Source organism: Trachymyrmex cornetzi, unplaced genomic scaffold (genome assembly GCF_001594075.2).
Source record: "Trachymyrmex cornetzi isolate Tcor2-1 unplaced genomic scaffold, Tcor1.1 scaffold83, whole genome shotgun sequence".
In the NCBI taxonomy this organism is placed as follows: Eukaryota; Metazoa; Arthropoda; class Insecta; order Hymenoptera; family Formicidae; genus Trachymyrmex; species Trachymyrmex cornetzi.
Window position 1 is genome coordinate 4,586,347 of NW_017300169.1, and position 16,950 is coordinate 4,603,296.

At 38.3% G+C, this 16,950-nt stretch overlaps 1 protein-coding gene across 1 annotated transcript in view; it reads left to right on the forward strand.

Moving 5' to 3' along the window:
• The first annotated feature begins 303 nt into the window (after positions 1-303).
• The window catches only part of LOC108768841 (growth factor receptor-bound protein 14), a 349,214-nt gene continuing 332,567 nt past the window's right edge, over positions 304-16,950 (forward strand). Inside the window, exon 1 of the mRNA XM_018519476.1 lies at positions 304-716. The gene's annotated coding sequence lies outside the window, so the exon portion shown is untranslated. The remainder of the gene's footprint in view (positions 717-16,950) is intronic.

Consider the following 16,950-nt stretch of genomic DNA (forward strand, 5'->3'; position numbering starts at 1 on the left):
ACGCAGTGTGTATTCCACAATACATGATTTCTGATAGGTTGAAATTCTTATTCTCTGTTCCCTATTCCTTTTATTGTGCGGAGCCCCTAAGAGTAAAAAAAGCAAGAAGTAAAAAGTGGTAAAAAGGCAAAGGAGAGGAAATAAAGAGTAAATTGTGGATTAGGTTTTCTCTAGATAGCTCGTGGAGCGCGCGAAATCGGAAGTGGGTTCGCGGCGTTCGCGCGCGCATCCCGCCCGATGTTGCGTGGGCGTCGCGACGCGCGACGCGCGACGTCACGCAGCACGCCGGCGGCCGGAGTTTACGCGAGGTAGCGGGGATCATGCCGGTCTCTATACATACAACAGCCTCGGCGGATTAAGAGACGAGAAAAAGACGGGCCGCAACGTGCCACGTGTCGCCACGACGGTCTGCCGTCTCCGTTTGGTTACGCGATCGGAAGTGCGCGGCGACTGAAAAAGATGACACAGTCCCGCGGTGAGGAGAGACGCGCGTCGCACGACGATAACCACCAGCGTGATGGTCCGAGTGTAGTAGATTGATATACATATGCGCGAGAGGAGAGAAAAATAAGTGGGTAAAGTGCTCTGGAAGCGATCTACGACTCTTTCAAGTCGTCGTCGTCGTCGTCGAGAAGTACCTGGCAGTGCGAACGCAGTACGAGGCGCGGGAACGGATCTCCCTGGAGCCGCAGGAACGGAAAGCGAAGGGTGGACGAGTGAGTGTCACGTAAGGGAGGAAGGAAAGCTTTAATGTAAAATTCCGGCTTTTCTGTCGCGATAATCGCGCACTTCGTACGGTGACGTAATTGCGCGAACGTGAACCGGCGATATGCATGCATTATACTGGACGACGATGCGATAGTTACATTAGAATTTAAAAAGGAAAATTAAAAAGAACAGAGAGAGAGAGAGAGAGAGAGAGAGAAAGAACAAAGTTAGATAGAAGTGATGCGATTATATTCCGATCCTGCGGGAGGCAAAGAACCGAGTAGTTACGACCGCTAGAAAGCCGCCGTAGATTCTCCTCGTTGCTGGTCTGACTCCGCACGACCTTTTCCACTTTCGACTATCTCCCTGGACTGCGCGCGAGCATTCTTCCACGTTGATATGCGAGCCAGCCATATATCTTGGCGGTTTTCAGGTCGTTAGCGGCGCGAGGGGTAGACAGGAGGATGAAAGAGAGAGGGAGAAAGAGAGGGCGCAAGCGGAAAACGCGCGAGATTCTCCCCCGAAACTTTCCAGGATATCCCCGTTTTACATGAGGACAGAAGCTTCCTCGGACGGGAGCAATCGGCCACACCGCCAACGACCCCGTTCCTCGTCGTCCGCGGTTCGTGTCAACATAACGATAAGTTAAATTTCCGGAGAGTTTAAGTTGGCTCGTTCGACAAGATTACAGTCGTTCGTTCGCTTGATTAGGATTGTCGTAAACTAACGACCACGATCCGTTTGAGTTGTAAGAGCTGTTTACCGGGGAGATTACCGACACGAGAGCTCTCCACATTTGCATTCGCGAATGTAGATTCACGTTATTTTCGTATGCTGCGAACCTCTTTTACGAGTCGAATTCTCTCTCTCTCTCTCTCTCTCTCTCTCTCTCTATTTGTATTCATCTTGAATGAATAGATATTATATCGAATATATCGAGTAATGAACAAATTTTTTCCTTCCGATTAATCGATTGCATTTCATGCAATCTCAGTCTTCAATATATAGTCCGATACAGCGTTTTCCACCAGAAAAACTAGTACATACTGGTACATACTGAAACTGGTACATACTGAATGCAATTGAATTCAAATCAATTCACATATTTTCAAAGTGATAAATAATTTAGTCTTTCTCTCTCTCTCTCTCTCTCTCTCTCTCGTTTTATCCTTCGTTGCATGCTCGCACGATACAGCACAAAAATCACAAGTCATAGCTAGTCTTTAAAACATTCGTGTAATTTGAAAAAGATCGATCGGGGCGCGCACCCTCGACGATCGTCTCGAGAACAGTTACGAGTAGAAACTGCCGTAGCCGCCGCCGTCGTACTGTTTGTAAACAGCATCGATCGACGGTTGCCCGGTTTAATCGGATCAGCGGCTAATCCGACCGTCGACGCTCGCTAAACGTTACTTCAATTTTTTAGCCCGCCGCTTAATGCTGCCCGCAAATCGTCCATCAATCGCGTGATTGCCCTTTTTTCATCTCTCCCTCGCCCGCTTTCCCCATCGACCGCAATTTATTTGCTTATCCGTTTACTCGGAGCTGTTTCATTTGGGCAAGCTCGAGTTCTTCTCACATAGATGGTGCATTTTAGTCTTCGGACACGTCTTTAAATACTAGAAGCCTGTACTGCGCCAAAGCGATAGTTTAACTCTTCGTGAACACAATGGATCTTTTTTGACCCAGAGACAAAATTTCACTATTAAGTTTCTTGGCACAAATTTGAATTTTTATTAACCTCTTCAGATTTAATTTTATTGAGATCATGTTAACAAAGAAATTTTTTAATTCAATTCAAGAAGGATAAATAATTCATTAATTAATTTTTTTCAAATGGTTATTTTTTTCTAGAATAAATTTTAACAAAAAGAGTCCGGCATGCCTACGGAGTAAGTAAATACAGAAGTATATACGAAGCTCACAACATCTTATATTATACACATTGCTCCTATTTGCGTTCTGTTTTATCATCTCTCATTGCTATTACATTATTAATTTTAATTTTCGACTGTGATGAGATTAGACTTACGATGAGATTAGATTTATGATGTTTCTCTGGTCCAATAACATTTTGTAATTATTCAATTTGATAATTTTAATGATTTATTGTAGAGTGACATTATTTGGCTAACTTGTTAGTATATTATTAGCGCCGAGGCACTACCGTGTCTGCTGATATTGAGGAAGATCCAAATCGAGAGTCGAAACGTGTGTATTTAATTTCCATAATATATTTTCTACACACCTTTGTCGGTTTTTATGAGCTTCATTGGAATTTTTTATATATTTACAGTATATTAGTATATTCAACAAATATTTGTATTCCGAAAAATATTTGTATTCCGGAAATGGGATAAATTGAGAGAAGGATATATCTTCTGATTATCGCATTAAAAAATTTTCTTTAAAGAATTTTTACATCTAATCAATTTTGTGATGTCACATTGTATTTCTCTCGTGTTATACGTAAGCTAAATCTCCGAGATCTTTTCACCATCACAGGCACAAGAGATCACGAGGTTAAGCTGTCCGACAGTTCGCTAAGAGTTCGTCTCATCGATCGTTGAAAGTTTCTCGCGAAATCGGCCGAAAATCAGGGAAGCTTTTAACCCTCTCGATCTCACAGAATGACAGCGCGAAGTGCTGCTGGCCAATGTGCCAATCTACCGATGTGCTAATAATAATTGGAGAACGCGAGTTTCATCGTAACACGTTACACGTTAAAAATATAATAATTTCATAAATTGTTTTAATATTACGTCTGAGTATTTGTGTAAAATTTGAACATAATTTGCTTATTGTTTAAAAGTTATTTAATTTTTTGTTAGTAAAAAAATCTTAATTTAGTAAAATCTTGTTTTATTAACCTCTAGTAGTTGTAAATTTAGTAAGATCATGATGACGAATTAAATAAAAAATTTTTATGTCTATAATATATTAAGTCTAGACTAATAAAACTAATAAATATTCGAACAAAAGTTTATTTGGATTTATTTATTCGTTTAAAAGTTATTTACTTAAAACTGGCAACAAAAATATGATAATTTTGTTATATAAAGTCATTATAAGCCAAATTATTTAATTATTTATTGTTTCGTTTTTTTGCGGCTGGTTTCAGAGTATATTTATGACAAAAATTTATCAAATTTGTTAGCTAATATTAGCTGATATAGACTTTTTTTATAGTTGAATTTTTGGTTGATATTTTTAGCTGGTATATTATTCAGCCAAATCATCCTTATAAGGTAGTTAGACCCTAAAACACATTATTCAAGAATGTCTTGAAACTTTCGTTTCAAGTAATTTAGGTATTAATACATAAGCCTGTAAAGTTTGAACTCGATTTACCATCTCGTTCCTGAGATATAACCGATCAAACTTCACCAATTTTTCTATATTTATCATTGTAGTATAGCCATTTTCGCCGTGATATGACACGGATTTTTATATAGCATCGAAACCGCATTCAAGAAGATGAAAAACGAGTCTTATGTAGTTAAAATGAAGAAGCATGTGTAACAAGACCGCAAATATTCATCGTATGCGATAGTAAAGTTTGAATGTCAATAAAAAATCTTGATTTTATACATTCTCTCGAGAATTGACGAAGTCTATTTGAGTGTCAATAAAAAATCTTGATTTTATATATTCTCTCGAGAATTGACGAAGTCTAGTAGTTATGGCAACGTCGCACTTTCAATGACCATGCGTCAAACAATTGAAAATGTTTATACCTAGCGATGATTTTGATATCGGGAAGATTTTGGTAGCATACACAGTAAAAAATCGTGCGTCCGTACGTAGAATTTTTCTTGTGTTACCACATTTTGATTATTACTTCAATGTAAAATCAACATACAACTGATATGTTATTATTTTTGTAACATTTTGATGTGTTAGATTCATGTCACCTTTCTAACTTAACAATTGCGTATGTCAATTAAAAATGGAATATTATTTTGAGTATTTTTAACACAATTGTTTCAATTAATCTATATATCTCAAAGTCAATTTAATATCTAAGAATTTTTTCATTCACATTATACGAACAAAAATGTTTTATTAACATTTTCTTACGAGTTACTGCAACTACTCTTCTATGTACTCTACTTACTTTATATGTTAGTTTTAAATCATCCCTAAAGTCAAAATAACAAATATAAATGTAAAGTATTGTGTCAATTATTTAACATTACTAGTTCGTTAATAAATAACACAAGACGAATGAATTACTTTAACTTAAAATTTAGAGTGGATCTCCTGGGACATGTAAAAAATGTTAAAATTAGCATTTTCTTTTTTACTGTGTATAATATTTTGACAGCGGTGCTTCGCCTGTCACTGTATCATCCGTCTATTCGTAAAAATGCGACGTTGCCACGATCTAATTTCTCTTATGTACTACGTGATACGTAGATTTTCCTTCTTTTCTTAAATTAACTTATTTCATCATGATTTAATATTGTAAGTGTATAAAATACATTGTTTTTTATTCTTAGATTTTACATAACAATATATATAGGTTTAAATTTAGAGTTATGTTTGAGTCTACCGTTGACTCGCATAGTTGGGGTCTAACCACCTTAAGATAAAATGCCTAATATGAAATGAATTTTGAAATGGAATAAAAAGAAAGAGAAAAAAATAATTGAAAAACGCTGTCGTGCGTTTTACAATTTTATTCCTACTTTAAAATAATAAGTTAATCTAGACCGTTATATGAATAAATTAGATAGATAAGAAAAGCAGTCAAGATTAGATTTTGGTACCTGATATTTTTATATGTAAATTATAAATACATTTTTCAGTTATATAAACTGGGCGTCGCTTATTGTCAGACTTGAAACACAATCATAAACTAGAGCTGAAATAATAATTATAATTAAATTGATTGTTGATTTAATAATGATGCTATTAGCATTTTGAAACGTTGCAAAGAAACTTCTTGCGAAAAATAAACAATTTTACAACATTATCACTCGAAATATTATTTATTATTTTTGCATATAATATAAAAGAGTAAATAAAGACGACGTTTTTTTTTCCGTTCTGGAATAAGAATTTAATCTCTGAAAAATAGATCGATGGTCGCGCAATCGCGCGACGCTCTCAACTGTGGTTTTGCTTTCAGGATTTCGTTCATCTCGTTTTCCTCCATGCGAAGTTGTATTCATAAACTTGGGCTATCGGCCCGGAGTCACCCCCTTTTCTCTCGCGTGTCAAGGGTCGAACCGGGATTTTGTGGGCACAAAGCCGCCCCTGCTGTCTGCCGGACGGCGGAAAGCACTTATTCCATGGAGAACGGTTTCCGGCACGGCTATTATACGCGCGAGCCTTCGCGTCGCTTCGAACGCGCGACGCGAATATTGTTCATCGATCCTCCCGGCCACTAATTTGTCAAATTATTCTCGCCCTCGAGAAAGGCACGCTCGTTAGCGACTTGGGCGTAAATGGACGCTCCCGCGCTCATGGCGTACGCGTGTCACGGAAGACGACGCGATTAAATTAAGGCCATAATTCGTCGAGATTAATTTTCGGTGATGCAAACACGCCGCGCGGCAGATTTCCATGGAAAACGCGAGTCGCTACGCGTTAATTTTTCCTGGATTCCGCCTGGGATTTTACAAGGGAATAGCTAACTCTATTTTCTATGAGGGACGTAAAGAAAAGCGTTCTTTTCGCTTGTGAGATATACAACTACGAGTCGAGTTACTCTAATCACATGTCGCACATTTATCTTTTGCTATTTTTTTCCATCTTTCATATATATGAGAGAAAAAAAAACTTGCAATTACCATAATTTAATTATAATTTATGGTCATTTTTTAGAATTTAGAACAACTATATATTTATAGTTGTTTTAATTATGCAAATACGGTCATTGTATTAGTAATAATAGTCACACACACTGTTGAAAATCTTCCTTAACATATTTTTTAATTATTATTACCATATAAATAGTAAGTGAATTTAAGAGAATAATTATATTCACTATGACTGCGATTACATTTATTGAATAAAAATGTTTATTTTGTTTATCATTTATATATTTTACTACATTAATATATTTAAAATTATCATAATTTACAGTAAAATTTTTTAATATTTGAGAATTACGCATATATGATTATTATCATCAACATTATATTAGTAGTAACACTAATAACCATAAAAATGGAGCTCCTAGCCATAATTACAATTTTACCATGAGATTGTAGTCATAAAATACCAAACAGTTTTCTGTCAGTATGTTGCACTAATTGAAAATATTATAAATTCTTTACGGTGTTAAAGATGCCCAATAGCATTAGCTATTATTAAATTGCTTGTCAATTTAATTTGTGAGATTACATATTCCAATTTTGATTTAGGACTGTGTTTCAAGACCGACAAATAATAATCGACGTGTAATTTGCGTGATCTGGAAATTGTAAAATTCACACAAAAATATTATTATAGACACAAAAACTCGCTTTGGTCGAATATATATTTTTTGCAAATATTATGTTATACATCCGAATAAATTTATTATTCGGAGATTTTTCCACGTCTAAAAATCGTTCGTATTTTACATTTGCCATTATGTCATTATTTAACTGTTACATTTCAAAAGTCTTTACTTATACCTAAGTACTACTAAACGTTACTTGCATTTATCGGAGCTTTTTTTCGCTTTCGACTTCAAAGCGTAAAGTTCACAAATATTTTCTATGTATACAGAATTCCTAATCGTTGCTATCTTGTACCTTAGTTGTCGACCAAAGGATTTATTCCAGAGCATGGTTTCAAATCGATTCAGTTATAAATATATGGAAAGACCATAACGCTCGAACGGATAAGTCGGCGCGCAACAGACCATGAATGTCGGAAAGGAAACAGCAGGATAATCAAGGATACAAAGGATTATTAGGAAGCGCAAGCCGCTAATGCGTTTTCTGATGTTTCCGCTACGGAACTCTCAGTGGGCTTTGCGTGCGCTCAAGTAACTTTGTGCTAATAATCTGTCGGATTCGCAGAGCGCCATAATAATAATGGCCGACCGTTTCTCATTTTCCCGTCATCGAAGCCTTTCTTCTCGAGATTTCAGTGTCCAGCGGATCTTTTTTCGAGGAGAAATCTTGCCTCCGAATTATATCATTGCGCGCCTCGTTTATCTCGAGTATTTCTTTCTGCTGTCAGCTTTAATTTTCTTAGCGCAAGGAGTACGTACGATGAAAAATAAACGAAAGGACTTTCCTGGTTGCCGAGAAGATATATGAAGCTCGGGGTGACGTAGTGCCGGACATTATTGATTTATATGCTTGTACAAAACGCATTATTAAAATTTTAGATACAATGAATGTAATTTTTACGCAAGTTGCTATTCCCATGTTTTGTTCCCTTTATTTTTCTTATTTTAAGTCAATAAAATATACAGCGGTTTTCTTTTTGTAAATTATCGTAGTATTCTGACGAATCGAGATTAATCTCTAAGTAAGTAGATGGTTTGAAGATAGAATATTTACATTAGTTTCATGTTTATGAGATAAAAGAATGTAAAAATAATGAACTATAAGACTTTTGGGCATCTGGACAGTACTTTTTATCTTCCTTTCCCTGAACAAGGTTTTAAAGAAAATTATGGCCACTCCACTTATCCACTTAAAGGTTAAACCGACGTACGAAGTTAAAAAGGAAAAAAATCGAAGAATATTAGTTGGAATCAATTTGAAAAATAATTAATCTATTTACCTATAAAAAATAGTTTGATTATAATTTATCTAATCATGCAATTTCATTCGTCAATCATTCCGTCTTAATAATTCCGGAATTAAAATCGTGTAGCTCGCATCCAACTCTCCAGCATCGAACGCTTTCTTTGTCTACTTTAATCTGCGTTAATCTGGTTTTGTGTACCACGATTCGCGTAAAAGCGGTGGTGTCAAGCGCGCAATCAAAGCATCGCGAGCAAACGCGCCTTGCGAGGAAGAAGACGAAAGAAAATGGCAGCGTGCGGGCAGCTGAAAGTGTCTGTCGAATTTGTACGACTTGTTGTCTATCCAGTTAGCAGTTTCGAGTAATCGTTCTTATTCTCCCCGTTCGTCTGCCGCTGCTCTGAACCCCTCTCATCCCCTAACAGCCCGGGGCCGGCGTCGGTCGTCACCCTCGCGCGAGATCCTGGCGCGCACGACCTACCCTGGGGCATTCTTTACTCTCCCATCAATGCGGCGCCCGTCGTCTTCGTCGTTCTCGTCGTCATCGTAGTCGTTGTGATCGCGGCCCTCGTTGTCATCCTAGGATTGTCCTTAGAATCGAAGCGCACACGCAGGCACTCCAGGAATCTCGTTTGTACATTTATTTTACCCCCTTCGACGTCCTTCCCTTTCGTTCCTTCCACCTTTCCCTTCTTTTTTTTATTCTCTTTCCTTCGCGCTCCCGTACTCTTCCGGCTCTTCGATTTGCTGTCGCAGTCGGAGTGGCACGGAGCAGTGGGAAATAAATGGCCCCTAATGGATTTCTTAGACGTTCGCTCGCGCGCGCGGACACGGACGCGGTGGAACTCAGGTGCAGTAAGGAGTGCCACGGCCCTCGAAAGTACGGCGGAACTCTAAATTACAGGAATCGCTGCTTCTCATCTTGTCTCTCCGTCTCTCTTTCGTCTCTCTCTCTCTCTCTCTCTCTCTCTCTCTCTCTCTGTCTCTTTGCCATCCTTTCTTAACGTTTGGCAGATCACAGCTGTGCGACCTTATCGATGCCGATGAAAACTTTTCACCGTCGAGCCGTACCATAGTCGTGTGCGAACTTTTCGCCTTCGCCAATAATCTCGGCGACATCGCGGTGACCTCGACCGCACACGCGGTCTCTGGCTTTTTCTCTCCTTCTCACTCCTGTCTTGGCTCACGCTTTTGCATTCGCGGTGATTTTTCATTCAAGCTGTCTCACGCGCACAACGAATTGCTGACCGGCACAAAGCGTAATTTTATTTGTCAGATTTATTCCGGGCCTTTTTCAACGTTTACTAGTCATCGTACTGGCGAAGAAGCAGGTAGGAATGTCAGAACATCTGTTGTGTATCTTCGGTATAAAGATAGACGTTTAATCTTGCGGATTACGTCACGCTACGCTCACGTCTCGAATTTTATGTGCGATTTTATATGCGCATTCTACATGTTATTAAATACGAGAAAGAGAGAGAATTATATTAACTGTTATATATTTAGAGTCTTTATGACTTTGTGAGAAAAGCCAGTGTCATGTCTGGAGATTTCAAACTCGAGAACCGTTGAGAACACGGCAGTTTTTATAACCATCGTGACAATCTTATTTTCATCAATTTAGACGAACCGAGAAGCATAACTTGACTGTCGTAATGGTGCGGAAATAAAAGGTCTGGTTTGCGGGGAGTATGATAAAACTGAAAATCGTAGGGATTTTCTTGGATAATCGCGCGCTGAAGCTCGTCCTTCTTTTCACAGGCACGAAAGTTTTCCTTCTTTGTCAATAATCTCGACGGATTTCGACCGACACCCGAGAATCTCTTATTTCCTCGCCATTGAAGCTTCTCTCGGTTAACGGCTGCCTTCGGCGGAGCACGCGTCTTGTACTCGTACACACAAATTCGCTTGTAAATTTTATCTCGTTCTCTTTTTATCCTGGCATTTTCCTCCTTGCAACGGCGTTCCGTTTACCCCATTTGAGCGGCGGAACGTCGCTGATGAATAATTCCTGACGAAAACGTTATCAATGCGTCGCACGAGATCACGAAGGATAGATTGCAAAACTGAATAGCGAGTAGCTATTTTTATGGCAATGTTGATTAAAAAAATAATTTAACATATATACCATAATGTATAATACACAGTAAAAAAATTTTATATTTATGTTAGAAACGATCCACTCAAGTTCTTGTTAAAATTTTATATTTTTTAATATATGAAAGTTAATTTAATATAATGTGATTGTATTATTTGAATATTTTGTGTTAAATTGATATTCCACATTTCTTAGTATTAAAATAACATAATTTATCAGTAAATGAACAAATGACAAAAATGTTTTTAAAACGTAAATTCTGAGATACATGAATGAAATGTGTTAATCTGACATACTATTATATAAACGTTAAATTTATCGAAACGTATTGATTATTATATATTTTAATTTTAATGAAGAAATATGATTGCTTACAAATTATGTCAGTGTTATGTTTTTATATTAATTTTTTACATAATATTTGTGCTACTTTGTAACATATTCATCTTGTGTTAAATTAATACAAAAATTTGAGTGGACTGTGTGAGATACGTGAAATGAGTTAAATCTCACAAATTTTTTATTGGAGTACATAGATATCAACCATAAATATCTATGTTACAATTATCAAAGATATCTAAACTCATGCCACTGAAGAATAATTTCTGATGTTGGAAATTATTTACTTTTCAAGTTAATTCAAATAACAAATAAGTTTCCCAATGAAACTCAACCCTCAGTACACACGATGATTTTCCTTTACTACATTCGGTGAGTTATTCGTATCTGGGTTAATTTTACTCACTTTTACAAGTATACAAAAATTATTAAGTGATTTTTACATACAATGTAAAGTTGTGCATTAAAAAAAAGGGGAAAAATGGAGATTATTATTTAGCCAAGTGCTCCTAATATTTCAAAGAAAAGAAACGTGCAAGGACACGAACGATTCAATCGTGTGTGCTAAGAATGATATTAATTTACATTAAAAATTATTATTTATCGTCTAATATTATTTAACGTATTTTCTCGTAGACTGCTTTTTCATTGAAAACTCAGTTTCTCTCTTCGTAAATCTGTGCGTTGCGATACAATTGTGAAAGCGCACGGTACACCGAGATTACAGTTGAGAATTCTATGCTAGAACGCTATCGCGCCGCAATTGCTCTAATATTCCCGCTGTGCGATACATTTAATGACCGTTTTGTGGATCCGTTCGATAGGGGAGCGAGAACCCCGACGAGACGGCGGAATTTCCGTTGTTCCGGGCACCATAATTGAGAGAACGAGCGCCTCAGCGATGCTAATTCCGCGAGTTGCTAACAAAACAATTTAACACGGTTCATACATAAATCATCGCCAGCAGATAAAAGTTTTCTTCGCCATGGGCGGGGAGGTGTTCACTACGGGCGGGCAGCGACAGCTACGGGCTTGAAAGGACCCGTCGCCGCGTCCTTCGATGTACCTCGCCGTCATTTTCGCCTGGTGAAGGAGAGAGAGTTGAAGCTTTTCCAGGCGCGCACAGCCCGGTTCCTTCAGCCCCTTGCTGACACTCTAAATCTCGTTTGGAAATCTCGCTTCTTCGATAATCCATTCCCGGGCGTTTGCCCCTTCCTCAGCTTTCCTCTCCACTCTGGTCTGAATCGCGCGCGCGCTTCCTTGCAACGCGACGCTTTCCTCCGACTGCATAGGGAATAATAAATGCGTCTTAATGACGCGAAGCCAAGACCAATGAGACGCGTCGGGTATAAGATATAAATCTCTGATATATAACGGAAATTGTTAGTTAAAACAGAGAGCGGGGTTAGTTAAAATAGAATGCCGGAAAGCGTCGCGATGTACTCAATGATCCATGAAACTTTTCCTATATTAGGTACGGACGATTAGAGTTGTTCGAAGAAATATCCCTCGAGTTAAAGTTTAAAATCTACTGTTTTATCAAATGACAGTTTTCCGTTAAATCAGATTGATTAGCGTTAAACTTGTAACATCTTTTAAGACGAGCATTTCGTATAATTATATATTTAATTCTCCGTACTGAATAAAAGAGAATTAAGGAAATTGCAAGTATTTGCTCAGTTTATTTAACACAGATAATTCGTCCGTGAGACGAGCGAATTCTTTTTCTTGGTGACTCTGTCGTTAATTAAATCGTTGAGAAAGAATAAGAAACAGCGGAGCTCATACGTGCGTAAGAAAAGAAAAATAAATATCGGAAGTGGAGTAGCCTGCGACACGAATGTGTTGATACCACAATTTTTGAATCACGACTATGTGTGCTTTTAAAGATATAGTGAAAGAACGATTTTATTGAAGTATCTAAAAATTTAGCTAGATATACGTACATCTGAAAATAATTTTGTTGGACCATCAAAATAATTACGTAGGGATCTTAAATTGATGAGTAATGCTGCAAAAGTTTTGACATAGCAGTTCGAGCATCCTATATAATTATTTGGTCCTATATAATTACATGGTCCAACATAATTATTTTCAAATCTGTATTTAATTAAATTTTTAGATACTTCAGCAAAATCGTTTTTTCTATGTACGCTATATCGTTCTAATCGAAACACATTTTCGCACGTATGTTTACGTAATTAATTTAACAATGAGCAAACATATTTTGGTTGCTCAAATTGCTAAACTGTTAAAACTTTTTACAGCAGTCTCATCAACCTTCTACAATTACTATTAGCTAAATTTTTAGATACTTTAGCGAAACTTTTATGCACTTGTCATTTCTGTGTATAATATATTGAATTATGAAATTATTTACACTATTTTAAAGATGTTTATCAGCATTAGAGTAACATTAACTTGCTTTTTAATTTAATCCGTGATATTACATACTTTAACTTCAATTTAAGACTGTATTTCCAGACAGACAAATAATCGGTGTAATTTGTTTGAATTGGAAATTGTAACAACTTATATAAAAATATTATTGCCCAGACTTGATCGAATATGACTCTCTTAACCATTTGTGTTTAATACATTGAAATGATCATTTTACTAATAATTATTGTATTTCGTCCGTCCAAGGATGATGGGAATGAAAGAAAAAGAGAACGAAAAACTATGACCAATGCACCCCCTACTCCGGAAATACCCGGAACGTCGGACGTGCGTTAGCGCATTCGAAGGGTGGTAGTTGGTACCCACCCCTGGCATTCTTCGCGCTGCGAAAACTCGACCTTCGCCGGCGCCGTCACGAATGACGAAAGTTTCCGCCCGCTACGTGACGAGCACGTCTCCCTCCCCGTCCTCGTTGTCCTCTTGCTTGCCAACGAACAACGTTGGAATAACGTGAAAAAAAGTGAGAAAAACTGTAAACTGAAGTAACTCGCTGGAAGTCGTCCGATCGATCGCATTGTGTCTCTCACCGCATGATCGCCTCCCCCCTCAGGGGTACACTCGAAAGTTTCTTCGTCGAGGTTTCGCGATGGGGTAGTTTCTGATACGGCACTACCATTTCCTCTCTCTCTCTCTCTCTCTTTCTCTCTGTCTCTCATTTTCCCTGGTCACTTGTCCCACCTCCTCCCGCCCGCATCCTCCCTCACCTACTGTGGCTACACTAATGTTATTCGGGCTGTGTTCTCGGTATAAAGTGTTACCCTCTCGAGTTCCTCGTTTCATCCTCACCTCGTGACTTTATATAATTTTTTATTGGCCGTGTGCTTCGCCGACCGAAACATGCACCGGAAAATTCGCACGAGAATATTCGAGGATGTCGCGCTTTAATTTACATCTCCGTTATGAGATATATATGTATGCGGCGAACATGGGGTGCCGAAATATAATATTGCTCACTCTGGAAAATCTTGCAGAGTGCAGTGGTCGCGTCGGTCGTCGGATTCGCGAGAGAGCTCCGCGAGAGAGCTGCGGGCGCGAAACGGAGGCTAATGAAACAAAAGCTAAAATCCGTGTCGCGCGCGGCGCGGCGGATTGAATAACACACGTCGAGTCCACCCTTTCCGCCGTGGCGTGGCTCGATTGTCGTTCGCTGTGCCCTATCAATAGTATCAATGGTGCTATTATTCACTCGCCCATTTCGCTTCCGCGACGATGATTTCCCTTGTTTTCCCGCTATCTCGCTCGCGTGTACGCTACATGCGCTTCTTTGTACGCGCGTCGCGTCGCGCGGAGGCCACGAAATGACGTTTGCGAATTTTGTTCTCGCGACGCGCCCCAACCATCCGGTCCTTTTCTTCCTCCGTTATCCTCATGCTTCTTCCTTTGTTCGAGTGGAGCGAGGAAATGTGCGGGGGTGAGAAGGGTTTCATCGCGACACGATGATGAATGCCGCAATGTCCGCCTCGAGGCGAGAAACAGCATGGTTTGTAGCCTTCGTACGCGAATGCCATGAGCGTCTCGTATATACGACGAATACTCTACTCTAGGATTCCTCGAAAGCACAGGGTTTACGAGATTTCGCGTCTACGCCGTTCTCCCGCGTACTTTCGCGAGTACCCTGGATTTATTCGCGCTCCATTTCGTGCGATTTTCTTCTCGTAAATCTGCGTCCGCTCCGCCCGCGCCGACGCGACGCGACGACTCGCGCCACATCGCGCAACACGCTTCGTTCGGTCTCCCTTCGGTGTGGTGGCGGAAAATTTGCATGCGTTTCGTCGGGAAAGCGAAGCACGCGGCGATGGCGGTAATTCGGGGAAAAATCCGTTGCTCTCTCGCGAGCCGTTACAAAACCGCGCCGGTTAACGTACCCCTCCCTCCCTCTCGCTCGCTTATCTTATATAAAGATGAAAAAACTAGTTTTTTTATTCGGAGAAAAGTACAAAGTAAGAAACAAGTTTCTTATGATAAAAGACCGTTTTTTTAACCAAAATGATATAGAATTCATAAAAAATATATGAAATTCATGTTAAGAATATAAAAGGATATAAAGTTTATTTTGCTTAATATTTCGTTCTTTATAATTTTAAATAGAAGAAATATTCTTGCGTTGTTGCCTAACGAATTGATATTTCTTATCAACAATGATCTAAGTATACTTATAATTATTTGGAAGACAGATATTTTACATTTTACTCCGACTTTGAAAGCTAAATAATAAGTGATGGTTCATACTATTGTTAATATAGCTAATACTTTATTAGCATAATTGACATTGTTTTGTACGATATACTGATTCCGTGTACGTATTCTAAATTTTTATTATTGAAACAATATAATATCCGTTTGAAAATAGTTGGAGATGGTTCAATGAATGTTGTCATTAATTTAAATGTAGAATATGTACAATTACAACCAATATACGACAAAAACAGTATCAGTTATTCTAATAAAATATTATTTATGTTAATAACAGTATGAAACACTTATTCAACTTTTAAAATCGGAGTACAGTATAAAATAATGTTCGAATATTATAAACGGTAGTATATATTTATGGCCATTGCCATTTCGTCATTGTATTACATTGTATTACTTTACTACTTTCATATTTTTACACAGAAATCTTTTGAATGAATGCAAAAACTGAATTCTAGAACAGTAACACAGCGTAAAAATCATCAAATGCAAAAAAATATATCAGAGTAAAAAATTTCAAAGCTGAATCTGAAAAACTGGTTACTGAACCTTCTATTCAAAGTCTTTAGTCTTTTTCGGTCATTTTCATCTCCAATCTTACAACATGCGTTATCAAGTTATATCTCGCCCGTCTGTTGAAAGTAATGTCAAGGGAGCAAAGGGGCGATAATTCGAAAAATTTCCGCGCTAATATCGGTGCTGCTTCTTTCTACCTCCTCGCGCCGCTATAGCTCGTAAATCTTCCCATTATTCCTTTCCATCGACGGCGCGTTGAGGGATCCGTCGCATCGTTCAAGATTAAAATGAAAAATCGCGCGCCTTGCTCCACACACGGATAACGCGAGTAATGGGATATTTATACGAGCCGACGTTACGTATAATATTTTTCCGTCGCGTTGCGGTAACACCTCGCTGTTTACCTGTGGATACCTGTGTCGTCGGTCTTTCGATCGAAGGCTCTTCCTATCTTACATTACTATCTTGTCCTTCGTAACGTTGCCCATCTACAGTTCACACTTAGAGTCCCTAGAAGTAAAATTCTGGTCAATCTTCTAGTTTGATTAAAAATCACGTACATGTATACCAGGGTTGATAGGAAGAAGTAACGCCGTTATCGTTTTCGTTACTTTTTTCAATAACGATCGTTACTTTTTTCTGTATGTAACGGTAACAGTAACGTCGTTATATTTTTACAGTAAAGGCCTTGGAAAACATAGAAAAATTTAAGACGTAAGACTTAAGCAGTAACGAAATTAACATGTTAGATTCGCTATTGCTTACGTATGATTTTACGGTCTCTATTGTGATTGGTCGATTCGCTTACTGCTTAAGTCTTACGCCTTAAGTTTTTACAACATGTTAAGGCCCGTCTACAATACACGGAGTAAGAAGTAAGAGTAAGAAATTGACCAATCACAGTCGATTATTCTTCTCACATTCGACTGTGATTGGTCA